The sequence below is a fragment of the Macrotis lagotis genome, chromosome 6 (assembly GCF_037893015.1).
Source record: "Macrotis lagotis isolate mMagLag1 chromosome 6, bilby.v1.9.chrom.fasta, whole genome shotgun sequence".
Classification (NCBI taxonomy): domain Eukaryota; kingdom Metazoa; phylum Chordata; class Mammalia; order Peramelemorphia; family Peramelidae; genus Macrotis; species Macrotis lagotis.
The window spans coordinates 15,211,684-15,234,027 of record NC_133663.1 but is presented as its reverse complement, the minus strand read 5'-3'; the positions used below and the strand labels follow the sequence as shown (position 1 = coordinate 15,234,027).

The window sequence follows — 22,344 nt, the reverse complement described above, 5'->3', positions numbered from 1 at the left end:
GAAATCAGGATGGAAAATTTAAATGGGGAGAAGCAAATACAGATAAGAACCATGTACAATCCAAGATCATGAACTTAGGCTCCTGGAAAGATGGTGGTACCCCTAGGCAGGAAGTTTGGAAGCAGGTGACAGGGTTGATTGGTTTATTGGGGGAGGGGAGGGGATAATCATTTCTGTTCTGGACTTGAAATTATAGGATCAAAGATTTAGAGTCAAAAGGGATCAACCCCCTTATAGGAAACCAAGGCCCAAAGGGATTAAGTGTTTTGCTCAAGGTCACACAAGCTCTAAATGTCTGAAGTGAATTGGTCTTGCTGATTCTCAGCTGAGATCTATCCCCTGTACAAGAGAGCAGTTCACAAAATAGATTAAAACATAATTGGGGAATATTTGACAAAATAAATGCAATAAAACAGAGGTTCAATAGGAAGTTTTCTAAGCCAATATACAGCTCAGAGGGATCCTTAGATATATGGCTTAATAGTCTCATTATTTGAGTTTGACACTTCTTTTGTATATCACACCACCTCTCAAATATTGAATTTGAGAGTCCTATTAACATCTAGATGGAGAAAACCAAATGATGGTGGGTGAGGAGAGATTAGTGTTCACAAGAAAATGGAGTTGGAAATATAGATCTGGAAGTCATCTGCACGAAAATGATTCATCTAACCCATCCGAATTCATGGGATCATCAAATGAAGAAAGAGATAAAAAAGAGAACAAGGCCCACCCAGGACAGAGCCTTGACTACACCCTTGTAAAGAAGATAGAACAAAGGATCATAGATTTAGAGATGGGAGGGATAGTAGAGGAAATCTAGTCAACCCCCTCATTTTATATATGAGGATACTGAAGCCCACCCAGTTCTTCTGACCCTGCATGATACTTCAGTGATGTTGGTCCTTTTGGTGATACAATGGATAAAGTACTGGAATTAGAATTAGAAGGACAGATCAAATTCTGCCTCAAGTAATTACTTATTGTGTGACACTGGGCAAGCCCCTTAATCTCACTCAAACTCAGTTTCCTTATCTGTAAAAGAGGAATAATAATAATAATCCTTATCTGATAGTCATCTTTCATATAAAATGAGATTTTTATAAAATGCTTTGCAAATGATCAAGTATATTTATATAAAATGAAAGCTATTATTTTTATAATTTTATCATCATCATCATCATCATCATTCTTCTTCTTCTTCTTCTTCTTCTTATCCATAGTTAGGCAGAAGAATCAACAGGACAGCTCAGGGTCGCATAAGTCTTTAAAGGAAAGCGTAACAAAGAAGAGAGGGTGATCCATTGACCATCTCTAATGTTGTAGAGGGCTCAAGAAGGCTGAGGACTGAAAGGAGGCCATTCATTTTAGCTATAATGAAATGACCTTGGAGAGACCAGGTTCAGGTGAGGGAGGGCATTGGGAACCAGACTGCAAGTCCCTGAAAAGTGAACAGAAGGAGGGGAAGTACAAGCCAACGAGTAGAGATGATTTTTTTTTTCCTCTAGGATCTTGGGTATGAAAAAAAAATGAGAAACGTAGGTTGATGGTTTGAAATGGAGGTGTTTTGGAGCCATTTCCTTAGCTAATTCTTTCAGCCACTGGCTCCAAGGAATTATAAACTTAGAAGAAAATAAACATACACAAATAATTATAGTACAAAGCAGAGCTCAGGCGCCATGGATAGGTACAAGAAAAGTATTGTGGGAGCATAGAGGACAGATGGATCGTTTCCAGCCAGGAGGATCAGAGAAGGCTTTGTTGAGGATGTGGTATTTAAGCAAGGTCTTTATGGGCTACATTTTGGCAAGAGGAATGACCTGAGAAAGCATTGTGGATGATGCAAACAGTGTGAACAAATAAGGAGGCCCTCAGTATGTTTCCTGCTTGGGTAAACAGTATCATAAACTCCTGGAGAACTGAAACCGTCTATCCTTGGGACTTTTAATTCTGGCACAGATGGTCAGTGCTCATACAAATATCTTTTTGTTGGTAGGAGTTTGATATATCCTGCCTAGAGGGAAGAGCTCAAGGCTAGGACATTTAATGAAGGCAACAATAAGTCAACTTGACAAACATTTACTAAACATTGCCTACAATCCGCTTCCCAAATTTCCTCCCTCGCCGGAACCTGCTCCTTCCAAGGTCGCTGACCATTTCATAATCTCCAACCTTTTCTTCGGACTTTGGGCGAAGTTCTGGGAATACAAAGAAAAGCAAAGGCCCTGTCTCTGACCTGAAGGAGCTCCCCTTCTAATGGGGGCAGATCAGGTACAAACAACTTGTGCATTCACGATTTTATACAATTAATTGTGCTCTGCGCCTTAGGGTTTGGGTTTGTTTGTTTTTTTAGTGGGGCAATGAGATTAAGGGACTTGCATCAAGTCACATAGCTAGTACAAATCAAGTGACGGATGCCAGATTCGAACTTAGGTCCTCCTGACTCAAGGGTGGTGCAGTAGATAGAGCATCAGTCAGTCTTGGAGTCAGGACAGGAGTTCAAATTTGACTTCAGACACTTGACTTTTACTGGCTGTGTGATCTTGAGCAAGTCATTTCCCCCTGATTGCCTCTTATCCAGGGTGATCTCCAGTCATTCTGATTTATATCTCGCCCCTGAACAAGATGGCCTTGGAGGAGAAAATGAGACTAGTAACTTAGCACAACCCCCCCCACCACCACTCAAATGCAATTCATGTGCTTGACATGGCATCACCTCCCTGATGTCATCGTTTTCTTCTAGAGCCATCATCCTTGGGGGGAGGAATAGGAAGATCCTATAAATGCTAAACCTAAATGGGATGAGCAGCAGTTGCTGGTAGTTGATTGACTGATGGTCAACTGAGGTTGTGCAGAAAGGGGCCAAAAACTCCATATGGCAAATGGACAGGTAGAATCACTTGCCAGAGGGAGGAAGTCCTGTGGAAATCAATCAGAAGCCACCTAAGCAGGGGTCCAAGATGGGATCACAGTTAGCAGATGTCACCCATTATGACATTTGTTTCTTTGCAGGCCCATACATTGTTCCTGAAGCTCCATCATAGGAGACCACTCCACCTGGTGGCTTCTTCCTTACAAACTGCAACTCCCAATGCCAATCAGGACATTGCTTTGTATGTAGGTGGGACATCCAAGTTAACCTCTTCAAACCTTATGGCTTGGACCCCTGCAATTCACTGGAGATCACCCTGGATAAGAGGCAATCGGGGGAAATGACTTGCTCAAGATCACACAGCCAGTAAAAGTCAAGTGTCTGAGGTCAAATTTGAACTCCTGTCCTGACTCCAAGACTGAATGATGCTCTATCTACTGCACCACCCTAGAGTCAGGAGGACCCAAGTTCAAATCTGGCATCAGACACTTGATACGTGCTAGCTATGTGACTTGATGCAAGTCCCTTAACCCCACTGCCCCATTTAAAAAAAACCCAAAACCTAAGGCACAGGGTACAAGCTACTATCTCTTTTTTTTACAGATGAAGTAATTGAGAGGCTCAGACAGTTTAAATGACTTGCTTTGGATCACTCAGGGAAGTGTCTAAATCTGAATTCAAACCCAGAAATCTCTAAACTTTTAGATGATTTTCTACCCTTTGGTCTCCTTATTGTTGGTGACTTGAAATGCTAGTCTTCCCAATGGTAAGTCTTACTCCCATCATTGCAGAGAGCATTGGATAGAAAATGGTGACTCCAGAGAAGCTTAACTTCATTCCCTACTCTCTGGCTGTCATTTTCTAAACAGTCTCACCAACTGCCTCAGGAAATCTTTTGCCATTCTCCTCTCACCCCCGTTATTATAAAAATAACTCCCTCCTTTGTTGGGGAAGAGATGGGTCAATCTGTTCCCTTATAGACCTCCACACTGTTCTTGGAACTTTCTAGACCAGATTCTGAAGCCACCATTTTCCAAAATGGTGTCTTCTTCTGTAAGGTCCTTGAAGGTAGTGATTGTCTTTGTTTCCATATGTGTTTTCAATGATTTGTTCAGCACATAGTAAATGCTTAATAAAGGGTTTTTTCACACAATCTTTCAATACTGTTCTTGCTGTTGTTGTGATAGTCTGGGAGACTTTAGATACCTCAAAGGCAAGCAATGAATGCTTGACGTTGTTTTCAGTCATTTCAGGCATAAAATGAAGTCTCTTTGAAGACTCATTTGGGGTTTTCTTGGAAAAGATAATAGAGTGATTTGCCACTTCCTTCTCCAGCTTGTTTTCCAGATGAGGAAACGGAGGCAAACAGGATGAAGTGACTTGCCCAGGGACAAACCATTGAGTGTCTGAGGCTGGATTTGAACTCATGGAAAGGAGACTTTCTGATTCTAGACCCTGAATTTTATTTAAATCTTTCTTGTGTGTCAAGTGAATGATACCTCAACCCTTTTCTCTAGTTGAACTGGGGGAAAGAAAATCCACTTGGGATGAGACATATAGGAGTGGGGTAGGGAGGAGGAAGTGTTCTGCTTTTTTAATTTAACCATTTTTTTAAATTAAAAAATTTAAAGTAACCATTCTCATTGAATGGATATTAAGCTTCATTGCTTCTTTCTACTCCCTAGATGGTGCCCTGGTCCAAAGCTCCAATTCACTTACCTGGTTATGTCTTTAGATTAAAGACATTTTCACACAAAATCCTCATTTTTGGTCTTTGTACTAACTTAGTTTCTTTTCATACTCAGTTCTGGGGATGTCAGGGCTTTTGAATTATACTTTTCATATTTCCAATTTGGGGTTTGTTTACAACTCTAAATTCTTGGCCCAGACATTTCTCTATCTCCCCCTCCTCCCTCTCCTCTTCTCTCTCTTCCTTCCTCCCCTTTCTTTCCTCTCCTCCTCTGTTTTCTCCTCCCCTCCTCCCATGGATGCTCCAGAAAGGAAGAGGCACCTTTGTTTATCACATAATTGGCAACTTCATGGTATTTCTCTTTCTAGCTGCCAAATAAGACCGGGGTAGTTGAACTTGGCTTTGGGCCCACCATATTTCCCAATGTAGGGGCATTATTGATGCTTGCTATTTGATTATTTCAACTTCATGGACCCATATTTGTGTGGCTTATGTGTTTTTCCACTTGCTACAGAAACCATGGATGTGGTAAGGTATAAGTGTCCAGATATATATGTCCAGACATATACGTGTGTGCATTTATTTAAACTTTCTTCTTTTTTTAAACAGTCAAGGCTGCTAAGGTCCAGAGAGGTTGATTTAATCAATTAATCAATCCATATTTAATAAATATCAGCCTCTGTGTCAAATCCTGGGGATGAAAATAAGATGGAAAAGACTCCCTACCCTCAAGGAACTTACAGTCTAATAAAGACTTGCTATGTAATGGTTGATCAAAATCTGTCAATATGATCAGACTAGATTGCCTACCAGAATGAAATCTGGTAGTTGAGGGGGAACTGACAAGAATTCATTGGGTGAGGAATGGCTAGGTGGCACAGTGGATAGAGCACCAGCCCTGGAGTCAGGAGGACCTGAGTTCAAATCCAGCCTCAGACACTTAATAATTACCTAGCTGTGTGGTCTTGGGCAAGTCACTTATCCCCATTTGCCTTGCAAAAATCTAAAAAAAAATTTATTGTGTGAAAGGGTGAAGAAAAACAGTGATATAGAAAGTGATTAGGTGTTCTTATCAATTAGAGCTCTCATCTGATGCAATTGGACCCACTTAAAGAATGGGGACCACCCCTAAATTTCTACTATTTAGTGACCTTTCTTCCTAGATTTTCAAACAAATCCCAAACATATTTCAATATTTGCAGATGAATAATTCATTTTTCTGAAACCATCTCACATTGCTAGCTTTTTATTTCCCCTGTGTGAAAGCAGACAGTTTTGCATATAGTAAAATATGAATAGCTAGAGAAGGTTGTGAAGGTCTTTTAGAGGTTTCCTTGAAAAATCTGCCCCAAAGCATCAAACATAAGGATGGGGACAGACAGCTAGAATAAGAATCCTTGGTGGTACCATGATTCTTTCTCAGGGTCTTCTCAGAGTCTCTTCTCAGGGTCTTCAGACCCTTCAGACCCTTCAGATCTCTGAGCACTAAATCTCAATTTTGAGACAATGTGACCTACTGGTTAGGTCACTGAATGCAATCCCTAAGACCTGAATTCAAATATTGTCCTGTGAGATTTAGTCTCTCCATACTTCTGTTTCCCCTATTTGTGAAAAGAGGGTAAAAGACTCAATGGTCTCAAAGATACCTTCTAACTCTATATGAATTGGATGCAAATTTTGGCTGAGTTTCATTACTTCATCATCTGCCAGTTTCTGGGCAATATCAATTTTGTTTGAGAATTGAAAACAAATGTGTCACTGAGGCATGCAATAATCTGGGAGTGTACTGGGCTTCTTTACAATGACTTGTCAGGTTAAATACATTTATTTTATGAGCAATTAATGTAATTAAAGTGCTTAGTTACATCTGCTGATCTCATTTCCCAAATACTGTAGTGAGACAGAATAAATCATCTATAAATCAAATATCAGGTTTCTCTTGTGTTTTGCATTTTTATTTCCTAAAGAATTGAGGATTACACAATGTACATCTGTTTGCTTGTGGGCATATTTAGGATCTGAGATTGTGGGATTGCTGGTTCCTGGTTAGACATTCAGGGTTTTAAATCAATCTGGACCCAAAATCTTATTTCCTGAAAAAATATGAGTTGTGCAATTGTGAAAGTTTACTGCTTGTCCTCTGGGAACAAAGAGACAAGGCCTGGGAAACACAACTGGAATACTTTTCTGAAAAGAGGGAACATCAAATTTGATAGTGATCTCCATGCTTGCCAGTCAGATTGTTAGCTGAACACATATAATGATGGTTACTCCTTCACTCAAGTCTTTAGCTGTCCAAAACAATGATTTCCTCAGAGTGACAAAGTGTCAGAATCTCCCCAACACACATTTAAACACATATTTCCAAGGGCTAATTAAAAATGGCGTTGGATCTGGTATAAGGTGCTTGCTGATATGGTATGACCCCTGGGAAAGGTGGCAGGAGTTGTTAGAAAGTCCACTGAATTGGGCTTTAAAGGCATCATCAGTTCTGGTCTTGATCTGAAGGGTGACCTGGAATAATGCATTACTTAATCTTTTGGAGACTTGTTATCCTTATCTGTAAAATGAGAGGCTTGGACCAAATGACCTTCCAAGTTCTTTCTATTTCTAAATCCTATGATTCAAAACCCTTCCCTTCTTCCCCCACCTAGGAGACCTGTCTCAGAATGTTTCTGGCTTGTTATAACATCTGAAATGCTCATCCTAAGAATGCTCATTTTATTTCAAAGGACTGAATCTTCAGAAACCTCCCATTGAAAGGCAAATGTCTCACCTTATTAGCAGCCATTAAGACATCAAGAAAAGGTAGCTAGTCTAACCTTGGAGTCAAAAAAGCCCTGAGTTCAAATTCTGACTCTGAAATGTACTGGCTATATGACCATAGACAATTCATTTATTCAACCTTTAAGGGACCAAGACACTCTCTTAGACTCTAAATTGCAGTGAATTGGTCATCAGCATAGGAGGAGGAGGGAGTTTCAAAACAGAGAATTCTTTACCCTGATGAATCACAACTTTATTCCTTCTTTTTATCCTCCTCCTACCAAAAAAAATGGTAATAGCAGGATGAATTAAGAATCTTGGGAAGCAGGACCTTGAGGGAATGGTTGTATAATGGATTTTGATGAATCACCCTGTGGCATGATTCCCATGAAGAGAACCTTGGTTGAATCCTTGGCAGCTAAAGGGCAGGATAAAGTCATTAGCTATATGGGATAGGAGGTAGATAGAGAGGAGATTGGCCGAAAGATATTTTTCACCTATTTGACTGTAGATGACTTGATCACAGGACTGGGTACGATTAAGGAATCAGAATCCTCCTTATCCAACTTTTAATAAAGCCATCATTATGATAAGGCAAGTCTGAACATCTCAAGAACACCTCCATATGAAGAATGCACATACAACAAAGCATCATTTGGAAAACCATTAGCAGGACTTGCATAGCCCGGTGAGGTCAGCCACGTTCTCCACAAAGCATGGAAGATTTTTTTCCTATTATAGAAATATGAATAGACGTCATATCTTTGAATTCATTAGCTGCTTTGTGTGTGTGGAATTAATGGTAATAAAATAAATAACGGGAAGCCCTCAGGGCTTTCTGCTTGCTCAGCTTGAATACATGTCTAGGGAAGTTTGTGGTACCAATTCAATCCATCTTCCCCATTTTCAAACTGACCTCATAGGATTGTGAGCTTAGGAACCTTATGAGTCATATTCATTCAATTCACTCATTTTACAAATGAAGAAGAGAGAGGTTTAATGATTTACCTAAGGTCATCCAGAAAATAATGGGCACAACTGGATTCAAATCCAGATCCTCCAGCTCTGAATCCTCTTTCTGCTTTTCCTCTTTTACCACATTGACTCCTGGAACATTTCATTTTTCATAAAAGTCAGTGCATCCAACTCTTTGGAGCAAGACATAAATCAATTAAAAGTAGCAAATAAAAAAATTCAAGAAACTATCATAAATATTTGCATTGTCCCAGGTACTTGATGGAAGGCCAACCAATCGATTTTTGATACCTGAGTTTTTTGGTTTCTATAAAGAGTTCTCAAACTTGTGGAGATCACAAGTGGTGATATCCTTAGAGACCACCAAGTCCAACCCCCTCATTTTACAAATGAGGAAACTGAGGCACAAGAGAGAAATAGGCTTGTCTGGGGACACTTAGCCAGTAAGGATCTGATTACAGCATGCTGAGTACCAAGTTGGCAAGGATATGGACAAACTAGATTTGCATGAAGTTTCTCTTAAATAAGCTTGGGGATATTTCTTGTGCATTCACGTTGTGATGCATATTGAAGTTAAGGCTGAGTTACAAGCTACTTGTGTAGACTTTAGAATACTAGACTTGCCTTACTACATGTGCTCAATGTTAAAATTATTTATAATTTTACTTATTTTTAAAAATCCAAAATTATGGATCAGAAACCTAATCAATTTCACTACTCATGAGTGGGTGACAGCACGGCATCAGGAAGACCTGAGTTCAGATTCAGTCTCAGACACTGGCTGTGTCATCCATGTCACAAGTCACTTAACTTCTGGGTGCCTCAGTTTCTTTGGGTGTAAAGTGAAAATCATAAGAGCACCTCAAAGGATTGTGAGGATCAATTGAGGCAATATTTGTTAAGTCTTTAACAGAGTGATTGGCTCATAGTATCTTTTGGGACATCTGCAATGAAGAATCCCATCTGTATTCAGAGAAAGAATTGTGGACTTTGAACAAAAGATAAAAGACCATTGCCTTCAGTTTAGGAGGAAAAACTGTTATCTTATTATGTAATTTTGCGCGCGCTCTCTCTCTCTCTCTCTCTCTCTCTCTCTCTCTCTCTCTCTCTCATACTTTATTTTTCTTCCTTTAAGGATATGATTTCTCTCTCATCACATTCAACTGAGATCAATGTATATACTATAGGAATGATATAAAGACTAACAGACTGCCTTCTGTGGGGGATGGGAGGAGGGAAGTAAGAATGGGGGAAATTGTAAAACTAAATAAAATCTTTCTTAAAAAAAGAAATAGATATTCCTTTCTTCATTGAAAACTGCTGGTATGACTTGGAAAACTATCTGTCTATTGATCTAATTTTTCAAAATTCATTGAAATAAAAGGATAAAATTTGGTTGGCCAATTTCCATCCTCAGCTCTAAATATTTATTTTAAATCAAATCTTTGGGACATTAGAATAAGATTGGCTAGAAAAATATTTCCAATTTTCTTATATTTTAATCCCTATTTCTTAGAATCTAAACTCTGCCCCCAGAAAAAGACAGAAGAAGACATGGAGTCAGGAGAAAAATCAGTTTGTCTTTTCTCTGGGTCATTTACTAGCTTGTGTGACTGTGGTCTTATGTATCTATAAAATGGGAATAATTTGTACCTCCCTAAATAACTTGATTTGGTAAGTTGCTTTGCAAACCTAGCAACTGCTATGCAAATATTAAATATTATAGTGGTGGGAAAAAAGCAAGGACTCTGTAGGCAAAGGACCTAGGTTGAAATTCTGACTCTACTATTTACTAACTGTATGTTCATGGCCAAGTCACTTAACCTCCCTGGGCCTCAATTTCCTCATCTGTAAAATTAAACACTACTATGAATTGAGTCAGAAAGATCTGAATTAAAGTTCAGGCTTGGACTCTCCTTAGATGTATCATCAGGGCAATTCCCTTAATCTCCCTCAGCCTCGGTTTCCTAATCTGTAAAATGAGTTGGACTCAAAGGTCTATGAGATCCCCTTCAGCTCTGAATCTATAATCTTAAAATTTTCTTCCAGCTTTAAATCTATACTCCAATCATTCACAGCTTAGTTCGCCTTTAAGGTCTATGTTGCCATGATGCTCATCCCACCAACCCTTTTCCTCCTTATCCCCACCTGTTTTCCTCTGTCCAAGTCACAAGAACATAGACCTCTTGGTGTCTTTCTGACCTAGAACACTTCCTTTACATAGATTGCCTTACTTGAGTAGTGACGGATTCAACTTTTCAGCTGCACAGCTATAGGAAAACAATTAATGGCAAAGGGCTACCATTTGTTTTTGACTGTCACTTCTAATTGGGTGTTGTGGTCTTGAAATTGGAATTTGGGGAGCATCTTGACCCAACCAGACAGGAAACTCCTGGGGAACTTTGGTGCCTTGCCTGGGGCTGATAGCTGAGTTTGCATCAATAAATATAGATACTAATAAAATCTGTAAACAGACCCAAATAAATCTTGTAATACATTCTTCACATTTCCATCAACACTAAATGATTGTCTGAAATTCCTGTGATTTAACCCTGTTGACTTGGAACAACTTTCATTTGTTGGAAAGTGGAGTTCCTTCTTTCTTCAGTACTTTTGAACCTTTCAGCCCTATGTCCCCCCAAAGCCAACTTGAGGTGATTCTATCATTGTATTCTCCAACCATTCTCATTTTTACATGAATTATTTTTTTTTAATTTAGTACAGGTGTGTAAGGCAACTGTTCATCTGGTGGCTAACCTGATTTTTGAGGTTGTCCCCTAAGTCTTATCTTGAAACATTTAAAACAGACTGTTTTTAACATCCAGACTTAATTTCAAATTATGAAACAGAAATGCACTGGTTAGATGACAGCTCTGTCAACAGCCCTGACGCCAAAATTGCTCAACCCATTTTAACCAGTGCCCTAACAAGGCAACCTTTTGGGAGAGTTGAATTTCATAGCACAGCGTTATCTGCTCATGATCAAGGACCAGACTGCCAAATGTTTGCAAGCTGCTCTTGGAGGTTCATAAACCACTGGCATTCCAACAAAGGGACCTTCTGGGAACTTTCTAGGCCTTCTCAAAGCTGGTATCTAAGAAGTAGTTGTTTCATTAGCATCAAGAATGAAATAGGCTGATGTCAGATTGACCCACATGAAAGGGGAATGACTCTTCTCTTGGGGCCAGCCAGTAGGGGAGAGGTGATGGGTGGGACCTTGACCTTGCCCCAGAGCTGGCTGGCCTCTGCCAGTGAGGGCAGCTGGGGCTTCAGACCCAACGTGACCCAGTCAGAACCAAGCCCAAGTTAAGATTAGCCTGGCAGGGTTCTAAAAGCAGGGAGGAGGAGGAGGAGACGGAGGAGGCTGGAGGGACTTTACATCTTCCCATCATCAGCTCTAAATAAAAAGGAGCTAACCTTCAAGAGTTTCAAGAACAAATAAAAAGGGAACAAGGCTTTGTTATGACCTTACCTGAGGATATGGGCTTATGGGGACCAAGGAGAGTATTCTCTGGTCTTTTAACACAAATAACGAATTTAATATATCTAAAATTAGGGAAACAGCATTGTGAGGGAACTGCAACTGCCCACTCTTTGTTTCTCTCTCTCTCTCTCTCTCTCTCTCTCTCTCTCTCTCTCTCTCTCTCTCTCTCTCTCTCTCCATGGCAGGGGGAGGTAGGCCGGAGTCACGTTTTCTTGTAGGAGGGGCCCTGAAGGATAGGAGTCCCTGTATCTTGAGACCTAGAATATTATAGTGGGATTGTTGAATCAAATTAAACAGTGTGGCTGGGGGTGGGAACATAACTCTCCCACCTCTCTTATCTTTCTGGAAGTCTCTTCTTTCTTGGATAAATAAGTTTACAAAGCCTCTTGTGTATACACACATTTTTACAGAGCCTTATGAATTCACTTACAGGATTTGCAATTATTCCAACCTCCCATTCTCTAATGAGAACACTTCCACTATGAAGAGAGATGATGACTTGCAGGCTGGGAGAGAATCCTAAATGTGCAGAAATCTGATAAAGGCCCACACTTCTCCCTGACACAGAACAATGGGCTCTGTCTTTCAGAAGGTTCCATTCTTGGCTAAATTCCATCTTGGATTGCAAACACATATCTTTCTATATAGGGATCTCTCTCTGTCTCTCTGTCTCTCTCTCTCTCTCTGTCTCTCTCTGTCTCTCTCTGTCTCTCATCTGTCTGTCTCTCTCTGTCTCTCTGTCTCTCTCTCTGTCTCTCTCTCTCGTCTGTCTTTCTGTTTCTCTGTCTCTCAGTCTCTCTCTCTCTGTTTCTCTGTCTCAATTTTCTGTATCTGTTTCTCTCTCTGTCTCTGTCTGTCACACACACACACACACACACACACACACACACACACATGCACGCACACACACTCACAAGCCTCAGGAGCTCTCACACAAATATCTAGACATTTATATCTTTACTTGTATGTCATTGATCTGGGAATATCTATCCACCTATTTGTCCATCTAACCATGGGGTCATCTGAGATTCTATTGGTCTATTAAGGCAAGCCTATATTGAGAGGCATCAGGATGCAACAAGATAAAGAGTGATTGTCAGAAGACCTGGGTTCAGATCCTGTCTTCTGACACACTCTGGATGAATCTAATGAATTATTTAACCCTTCAATATTCCAGACAACTTTCTAAATCTCTGAATTGCTGAAGAGTAGGTCCATGCATTGACAGAATTACAATGATGGATCTGGATCAAATATGTATACTTGCATTTATAGGGTGAAATGACTATCCTGGAGCCTCCACAGGTTGTTGTTTGTTTTGCAAATCTGGATTTGAGCCTTAGCTCTGACACTGGCTTCTCAAGGTAACTTTTATGAGTCCTGGTTTCCTCTCCCATGTCTTGGACCACTTCATTTCATTGGCTTGTGGTGAAGAAAGAGCTTTGTAAACCAAAAGGTTTTAGAAATGGAACCTATTATGAGGATAAGGTCAGATAATTAAAATGTACCCTTCAATAAACCCTGGTCAGTGGATTCTAGTTATTAAGCATTAGGAAGTCATTTTTTTTTAAACAGAGCCATTGATGCCTGCCATTCCTCCTATTTGGTTTTCTTCCAGTGAATCCATTGAGGAGGTGGAGATTGTAGCTAATATTTCCTCCTGTTCACCACATTATATAATGTCAGACTCTACCTTTCATCCACACAAGAACACCCTCCACACCATCCACCTCACCAAGAACTCCCTCCACAGCAGCCCTGGCCATTCATCCAGCCTTCATTTGAAGACTTCCAGTAATGGGAAATCCAATCCCTCCAGAGGTAACTCAATCCACTTTTCCATGGCTTGGGTCATTAATAATTTTTTCAATTAACATCAATTATATTTTTTACATCAATTACAATTTTTTGAAACAATTACTTTTTTCCCCCAATTAACCTCAATTATAAATTTGCATCTTTGCAACTTTCTCTTTCCCTCTGTTACTCTTAATTCTGCTCCCAGGGACCAGCAAGAACAAATCTACTCTTTCTTCCAGGGATCAGTCCTTTAAATATTTGAAAACAGGCATCCACACTGCTCCCCTCTCTGTCAAATCTTAACTACTCCAAGTAAGTAGCCATCCCTTCACCTGATCTTACCAGGATCTGAAGTCAAGTCTCTTTACCGTTGTGGGTACTTCCTTCCACATACTTTTCAGGTTATAAGTGTCCTTCCTAAAAATGCTATCTAGGTCTCCATGAAAGTCCTTGATAAAAATGAGAAACTAGCAAGAGTCAAAACAATTCGATTCAATTCGATTCAGTCCTACAGTGCTTCCTCAAGGTGATAAGGAACCATCAACAGCTTTTTGGCAGACACACTTTTGGGAATTGAAGGTGGTTCCCCTTTTATAAAAACCTCAGTGACTCTTAATTTCTGAACAAGTTGGCTTCCATGTCAATAAATCTGCCTTTTCTTGGTCTTAATGGATGGCCAAAGTAGACATGCTAAATATCTAAGTTTGCTGATTTAAAAAAAAAATCTGTTCCTTTCCTCTTCTCTATCCTCAAAAATTTGCTTCTGGTTTTCATTAGTTCTGGTTTCTGACATTCCAGTCTGGTATGATATTTTAATGAGGAAAGGGAGATACATTTATTTAGAAAATGAGTCCACAGAGGCAGCCTATGGCTAGCATCGCCACATTGTACTGAGGTTATTTTGATGTTTTGGTTGAGGGGCTAACTCCAACAGTTTCAATTTTAATTCCCTGGTTCTCCTCACACCTTAATAATTGAAGATTTCCAGGGGAGAGGAGTCCTTCTTTCCCCCATAGCCTCCAGTGCTTCTGGAATGTTCTTAATGCTGTTCTTAGGTTAGGGGAAAAAAGAAATGAACTCTCTTCTTTCATTCTGAACTTTCAAGTTTGATTCCAAGATAGAGAGCAAACAATCAATCGACAAATATTCATTAAACACCTACTATGTGCTAATTACTGGGAGACACAAACTAAACCCTAATGGTCCAAGGCAGCTGGGAAAAAACCATGAGATAAATGTATCATAGCCACCATGAACATGGTTTTCCCCTTTTCTATGGAAGGCTAACTAAGAACACTACTGGTTTTTATTTTGAACTTCCAAACTGTTCTTGATGAATTGACTCTCTGGAAGAAGAGACTTTATATATAACCCATGCAAACTAACTACGTCTTTTTTAGAGGGTCCCTAACAACATGGAGAGGATCAGGAAATTCCTCCTGTAGAACGTGGTATTTAAGATTTTGCAAGGCAAATAGGGTTAAGTGGCTTGCCCAAGGCCACACAGCTAGGTAATTAGTTATTAAGTGTCTGAGACCGGATTTGAACCCAGGTACTCCTGACTCCAGGGCCGGTGCTTTATCCACTTTGCCACCTAGCCACCCCGAGAAGGTGGCATTTACATGCAGCTTTTCATGGTCAGGGATTCTGAGAGACAAAGGCAAGGAGAAAAACCCTGTGAAATATGAACCCCTATCTACCTGAAGGTTTTATTGGTGTGGGGAAGGCCTCTTCGCACTGAGGGAGAGAGATAAGAAAGGTCCATGACCTAGTGGATGAAAGCTAAGGAGTTACCTGAGGTACACAAAAGGGAAATGCCTTGGCCAGGGTCAGCTGGTATTCAAGAAAGATACTACTTTGGTCTCTTCGGACTGCTACCATTCTAGTCATTATTTCAAAGGGCTGTTGTTGTTCCTGGCACAGTGCAAGTAAGTCCTTGTAGACTAGGACTGGTTTTTTTTGTTTGTTTGTTTTGTCTTTTTGTCCTCAGTATGATGTCTGACATAAAACATAGGTTTTTCTTATTTTTTAAATTTTGATTTATTAATTTTTAATTTATGGAATTTCTCTAACATAGTATAGAAAGCATCTCTATAATATAGGTGTAATAAAAACTGAATGCACATGAAACTGAAAATCTATTACGTACAATTTGCTATTCCATTTAAATCTATAATAATGTTCTAAAATTTCTTTTTTCTACCCCCCCTCCTACCTATGGTTGCCATTAGACACAAATATGTATATGTGTATAGATACACATGCATATCTACATACATGTGCATATAGACATATGTGTGTGCATGTGAATGTGTAAAATCATTCTCTACATCCTTCTATTTATCAGTTTTTTCTCTAGATGCAGCTATCTTCCTTCATAATTAATTTAAGTATTAATAATAGTCAAAATGCTCAGTATTGCGGTTACCATATTCAACATTCTCTTGGGTTCTGATCATTTCCCTCGTCATTATTTTGTGCCATTCTTTCCATGTTTTTCTAAGATCATTGAGCTCCTCATTTACAGAAGTATTCCATCATAATCACATACTACAGCTTGTTCAGTAATTCTCTAATTGACAGGCATCCCTACAATTTCTAGTTCTGGAACCCACCATCAATATTTAAGAACATATAGATTCTTTTCCTTTTTTCCCCCTAATCATTTTTGGTGCTCTTCTAAAAAAAATTTGATTGACTTGAAATGAACTCTTACTGTTTAATAATAGGTCCATTTTTTGCTGTTTGAAGTCAAAATAAAAATTACTCTTGAAACAAGTAAATGTCTTGCATGGAAATGCACTTACCAAGTGAACAACTCTTCCCACCCACTGTAACCTTTAAGAACAACAAGGTATAAGGATAAGAATGTAAGATATAAGAGTCCTCTTTCTGCTGATGTGAGGAAGCAGTGTTCGTAATTAGAGGAACATTGAAAGCCAAGCAAAGGCACCATCTCAGATCAAAGTTTGACTAATTAGCTTTTTATATAGATGGTCAAAGGTCTACTTACTCATCAGGCTCCTTCAAGCTGAAGGCTCATGTAAATTTTCAGGAGGAATTAATAAAATAAAAAAAAATAATAATGGCATGTTAAAAAGCCTTAGTTGGTGCCAAGCTTTAGGAATAGGAACTCATTGGATCCATGAGTCCTTAGCTTTTTTTTTTTTTGCAAGGCAAATGGGGTTAAGTGGCTTGCCCAAGGCCCCACAGCTAGGTAATTACTAAGTGTCTGAGGTGGCATTTGAACCCAGGTACTCCTGACTCCAGGGCCAGTGCTTTTTCCACTACACCACCTAGCCGCCCGAGTCCTTAGCTTTTTTGTGACCTGGATCCCATTGGCAATCTAGTGAATGCCATAGCTCCTTCTCAAAAGGGCATTTCTAAATACATAATTCAGTCACTCAACTAGAATTTATTAAACCCCCACCACATGTGAGGTCCTGTCCTGAGTTCTAGGGATACAAAAAAGAAGCAAAAGTGGTCATTGGAAATAAGAATTACAAATGAGACATCTACACACATATATCTCTGTTTCTCTCTCACACCTCTCTCTCATCTCTCTCTCACCTCTCTCTTTCATCTGTCTCTCTGCAAAGATGTAAGAAGATTGGAAAAGCAGGAATATATTTATATTTGATGCTAAAAACAAGAATTTATATTTGATGCTAGAAGCGATAGGGAGCCCTGGAGTTTCCTGACAAGGGAGAAGGTGTTGTCAGCCTTTTGCATTAAGAATATCACCCATACCTGAAGGGGAGAAACTTGGGAGATAGGGACTCCCCCCCCCACAGGTCATTGCAATGGCATTCTGTTCAAACCTGGAATGCTTAGGGCTTGCACCATTGGAAGCAACATCAAGGGATAGAAGGGGCTAAAGAAAAGATAGATACGACAGGATTTGGCAGTTCATTGAATGTGGAAGGGAAGAGAAAATGAAGAATAGAAAATGAAACAAGTTTCACATCTGAGTGACCAGGACAATGATGTTACAGAGATAGGGAAGTTGGGAAAAGGGGAGAATTTGGGGAGAAAATGAGTTCAATTTTGAATATCCATCGAGTTTAAGATTTTGGTGAGACATCCAGTTTAGACAAACTGGAACAAACAGTTGGATATGTGAGATCAGAGTTTGGGAGAAGAGTTTGGAATGGATAATGTGAGAAATAGCTAACTTTAATTTCCACAAAAGATAAGCAGAATTTGAGTGAAGAGCACAGGAGGAGGTCAGGTTGATCCAGACAAGGAGGAGACAAGAGTAAGTAAGATTCGAAGAACAAAAAGTCTAGAATATTCTAATGAGTCGGTAAGAACCGGGGAAGACCAGTTCTGAGGTTAGGCATAGATAAGAAGCCTTGCACCTGTAACCACTCATGCATAATGGATGAATGAATATTAACCAATACACACAGGGTGGGGATTAGCTCATTTTAATGTGCATGTGATTTGGGATCAGGGAGGGGGAACATATTAAGGGGAAACAGAATAGGCGAGTTGGGAAGTTGTTAACTCCTTAGTACTCGTCCATTGAGGAAGCAGAAAAGGACTTTTGTGTCTGTTTTGCAAGGCTTTTGGGTTAAGTGACTTGCCCAAGGCCACACAGCTAGGTCGTTATTATGTGTCTGACACTGGATTTGAACTCAGGTCCTCCTGACTCCAGGTCCAGTGTTCTAACTGCATCCTAGCTAGCTCCTCCAGAGGAGGACTTTGTGGCCGGAGATGGGGATCACGAAGGAGCTTTGCTACTCAAGACTGGGAGTCTGTCTCCTTATGGACACTCACTCTTGCAAGATGATAAATAAAAACTTTGGTTGACTTTTATTTTGACTGAAAGCAATGAAAAATGGACCACGATCTGAGTCTGTGCAGTTTTGGGTAAGATGCTTGTTTCTTACATACAAGTAGATCTGAGAGTTATTTGCCTTAAAATAAAATAAAAATAGGATTACAGAGTAAACATTCTATTGAAATAAGTCATCAAAATATTGGTTAAAAATGAGCCCTTAGGGGCAGCTAGGTGGCGCAGTGGATAAAGCACTGATCTTGGAGTCAGGAGGACCTGGGTTCAAATCCAGTGTCAGACACTTAATAACGACCTAGCTGTGTGGCCTTGGGCAAGCCACTTCACCCCATTTGCCTTGCAAAAACCTAAAAAAATAAAAAAATAAAAATAAAAATGAGCCCCAGATTCAAAGCTCTGTTCCAGTTTATCGGTCATGAGAAAACAGAAAGACATCTTTCAGGGGAGGACTTGTCTCCTCTGATCATATAACCTGTAGAAAATGACAGTCCTGGAAACCTGGTTATTTAGTTCAACAGACCATTTATTAAATGTCTTTTTTTGTGTAAAACATTGTGCTAGATGTGGGGATCACAAAAAACAAAACTGTCCTGCCCTCAAAGAGTTTGCTTTCTTGGTGGTGGATGCGAAGTTTTTTTAGAACACATATAAAGGTAAGTCCTTACAAGCAAATGTGAAGAGTGGGAGAGGAATGACCCTGAGGCAAATCAGGAAAGACTTCCCGAAGGAAGAGATAGGGTTAGGAGTCAGAGTTGAGAAGGGTCCCTTTCCCACATGTGTCAAATCCTGGAAGTGGAAGATGCCATTAGTCAGGAGGTACCATTTGATTGATGGCAAAATACATGAAAGGGAGTTATTAAAACCAATGCTCAGAGATCAATGGAAGGCAGGGTGTGACTGAAGTATTTGTATTTTATCCTAGAAGCAGTAATACAAGAATTTTGATTAGGCAGTGCCAGAGTTAAACCTGTATCTTAGGAACATGAATTTGGCAACTGAACAGAGAATGGATTGCAAGAGGGATAAAGTGGATGTAGACAGTTACTATTTAATCCAGGTGAGGAGAGATGAGCTAGGGCAATGAGAAGGGGTCAAATGAAACAGATGTAAAAGTAATTATAATAATAAATTTAATGCATGTGTGGAACTTTAAGATTAAAAATTATTTGATATTTATCCTCTCATTTGAACCTCAAAAAACCCCTTGTGATGATGGCATTGGAATTATTCATATTTTATAGAGAAGGAAGGAGTTTGAGAGATTAAAGGGCCTACTTAGTCTCACAAGCTAGTGTCTGATGAAGGATTCAGATTCATCTTTTTGATTCCGGGCTCCTCACACTATCCTCTGACATCTAAGAATCAACATTGAACATTTCTGATATGGGGTGAAAATTCTGAAGACTTCATCACATCATTTCTTTGGGTATCTTTTAGAGATATCTAGGTATTGTTGGAGTCAAAAGGCCTCAGCTTAAAGTTATTGTAATTCTATTTTTAAGCAGGGAATTCTGGAGGAGGTGAGGGAGGTAGAGTTTAATTCCAGAAATGGAAAATCAGGAAAAAATATTAATAATACTCTTTGAACTATAAATCTGCCATTGTCACTGAAGACACATGCCAGTTTGTTAAATTTTTCCTAAGGGACCAGAGTTCCTTGTTTTCTCTCTAATGTAATAATATTATTTAATAAATCTGACTCTTAGGGGGTGGCTAGGAGGAGCAGTAGATAGAGCACTGGCCTTGGAGTCAGGAGTACCTGAGTTCAAATCCTGCCTCAGACACTTAATAATTAGCTAGCTGTGTGGCCTTTGGCAAGCCACTTAACCCCATTGCCTTGCAAAAAAAAAAATACTAATTAAAAAACTAATAAATCTGACTCTTTTATGCTGAGCAATCAACAAGGTTAGAGAATAGCAACCTAAAACAAATTTTCATCAGTTAAAATATTGCCCATAAAATCTCCAAGAAAATGAAATATTTAGCAGATTAAATTCATTGATGAAATACACATCTGATGCTACTATAGGAAGACATTTCTATAACTTTGTCACATACTGAAGCTCTCCATCCCCCCCAAAACATTATGAAAACAAGTTATATTTGAGAGACGTTAGATAATACGGCCATAAATATTTTTCTGGCATATTAGTGGGTGTACAAGGAAAATCTTCAGTGTTTTAATTAGTTTGCAAGCTGAGATGAAAAGTGGGTGATTGGCAACACTTGGAAGATGTTGAATATTTCACCTCTGAATGATGAGTGTGATGTTTCTTTTATAAAGGCCAACATTTTGTCTTTGTTTGAGTAGATCGATTCTAATTATTCATTGAAGGTGGAAATAAAAAGGTTGACTTCTATGTCAATCTATAGGGAGTCCTTTCATATTGAGGCAATGCACATACCATGACTGCTTCCAGAGTTGTAAGAAAAATAGTCAATAATCATGGGACGCATTTTTGTAAACTTTCAACACAGAATAATCAAGATTATGAATATGAATTTAGATTTGCATTTTATTTTGGCTGTCGGATGATAGCTAGAGTATCTATAGCACCTGTTTGTAAGAGATTCAGATAATTTCTAGGGAGCTGTCTAATGAATATTTGAAACATTTGAGTGAGAAGTTATTTGCAGTTTAATCTTTTGAAAAGCATTATTTTTAAACATTTTTTCTCTGAGTTCCAAATTCTCTCTTCCCCATAGCTTCTCTCCCATCCATTTAGAAGGCAAGTAATGTGATATCAATTATATATATGAAATTGTGCAAAACATTTTTATATTAGCCATGTTTCAAAAATAGGAAGGAAAAATAAGTAAGAAAATGATACTTTGATTTTTACACATAATTCATCTGTTTTCTCTCTAGAGGTAGAAAGCATTTCATCATCATAAATCTTTGGGATCACTGGATTAATTAAAGTAGCCAAATCTTTCACATTGTTACCATGTAAGTTATTCTCCATTTTCTACTCACTTCACTTTGCATCAGTTTATATGGGTCTTGTCAAATTTTTCTGAAATCACCCCCTTCATCATTTCCCCTAATACTTTGGTTTTTTCATCAAAATTATATCCACAACTTGTGTAGTTATTCCCCAACTGCTGAATATTCTCTTGTTTTCAAATTCTTTGTCACCATAAAAAGAGCTACTATAAATATATATTTTTCAATCTATAGGTCCTATCCCTTTTCCTTTGATGTCTTTTATATATAGACCTAGTAATGGCATTGTTGTGTCAAAGGGGTATGCAGTTTAATAGGCCTGTAGGCATAGTTTCAAATTTCAAATAGTTTTCAGAATGGTTAGATCAGTTCACAACTCCACCAAGAGTTCCTTTAGTGTATTTATTTTCCTCTTATCCTTCCAATTGTTTTCATTTCTATTAAATGTGAAGTAATCTCTTAGAGTTGTTTTAATTTGTTATTGTTTGCTGTTCAGTTGTTTTCAGTTGTGCCTGATTCTTTGTGACCTCCTTTGGGGTTTTGTGAGCAAAGATACAAGAATTATTTGACATTTCCTTCTCCATTTCATTTTCCAGATGAAGAAAGTGAAACAGAGTTAAGTGACTTACCCAGGGTTACACATCAAGTGTCTGCGACTGGATTTGAACTCAAATCTTCCTGATCTCAGACCTAGTTCTCTATCCAATATGCCACCTAACTGTCCCGTTTTAATTTTCATTTGTCTAATTAATAGTGATCTAGAGCCTTTTTTAAATGGACTTTGATTTCTTCTGAAAAAAAATGCCTATTTATATTCTTTAACCACTTTTCAATTAGGGAATAACTATTTTATAAATTTGATTCAGTTCAACACTGAGTATATATTGGAATAATGTGATCTTTTATCAGAGATATTTGCCATAAATATTTTTGATATTACTTCATTGTCTATGGTACCTTTTAAACAAAATGTAGTTTCCCTGGTTATCTCTTTTAATTAGGTTTATTT

At 38.8% G+C, this 22,344-nt stretch overlaps 1 long non-coding RNA gene across 1 annotated transcript; it reads left to right on the top strand.

Moving 5' to 3' along the window:
- Positions 1-12,567: 12,567 nt before the first annotated feature.
- LOC141491584 (uncharacterized) lies at positions 12,568-22,141 on the top strand. Its single transcript, XR_012469654.1, has 4 exons — positions 12,568-13,151; positions 13,406-13,608; positions 13,793-13,899; positions 21,258-22,141. It is a non-coding gene; the product is annotated as an uncharacterized LOC141491584 (long non-coding RNA).
- The last annotated feature ends 203 nt before the right edge of the window (positions 22,142-22,344 follow it).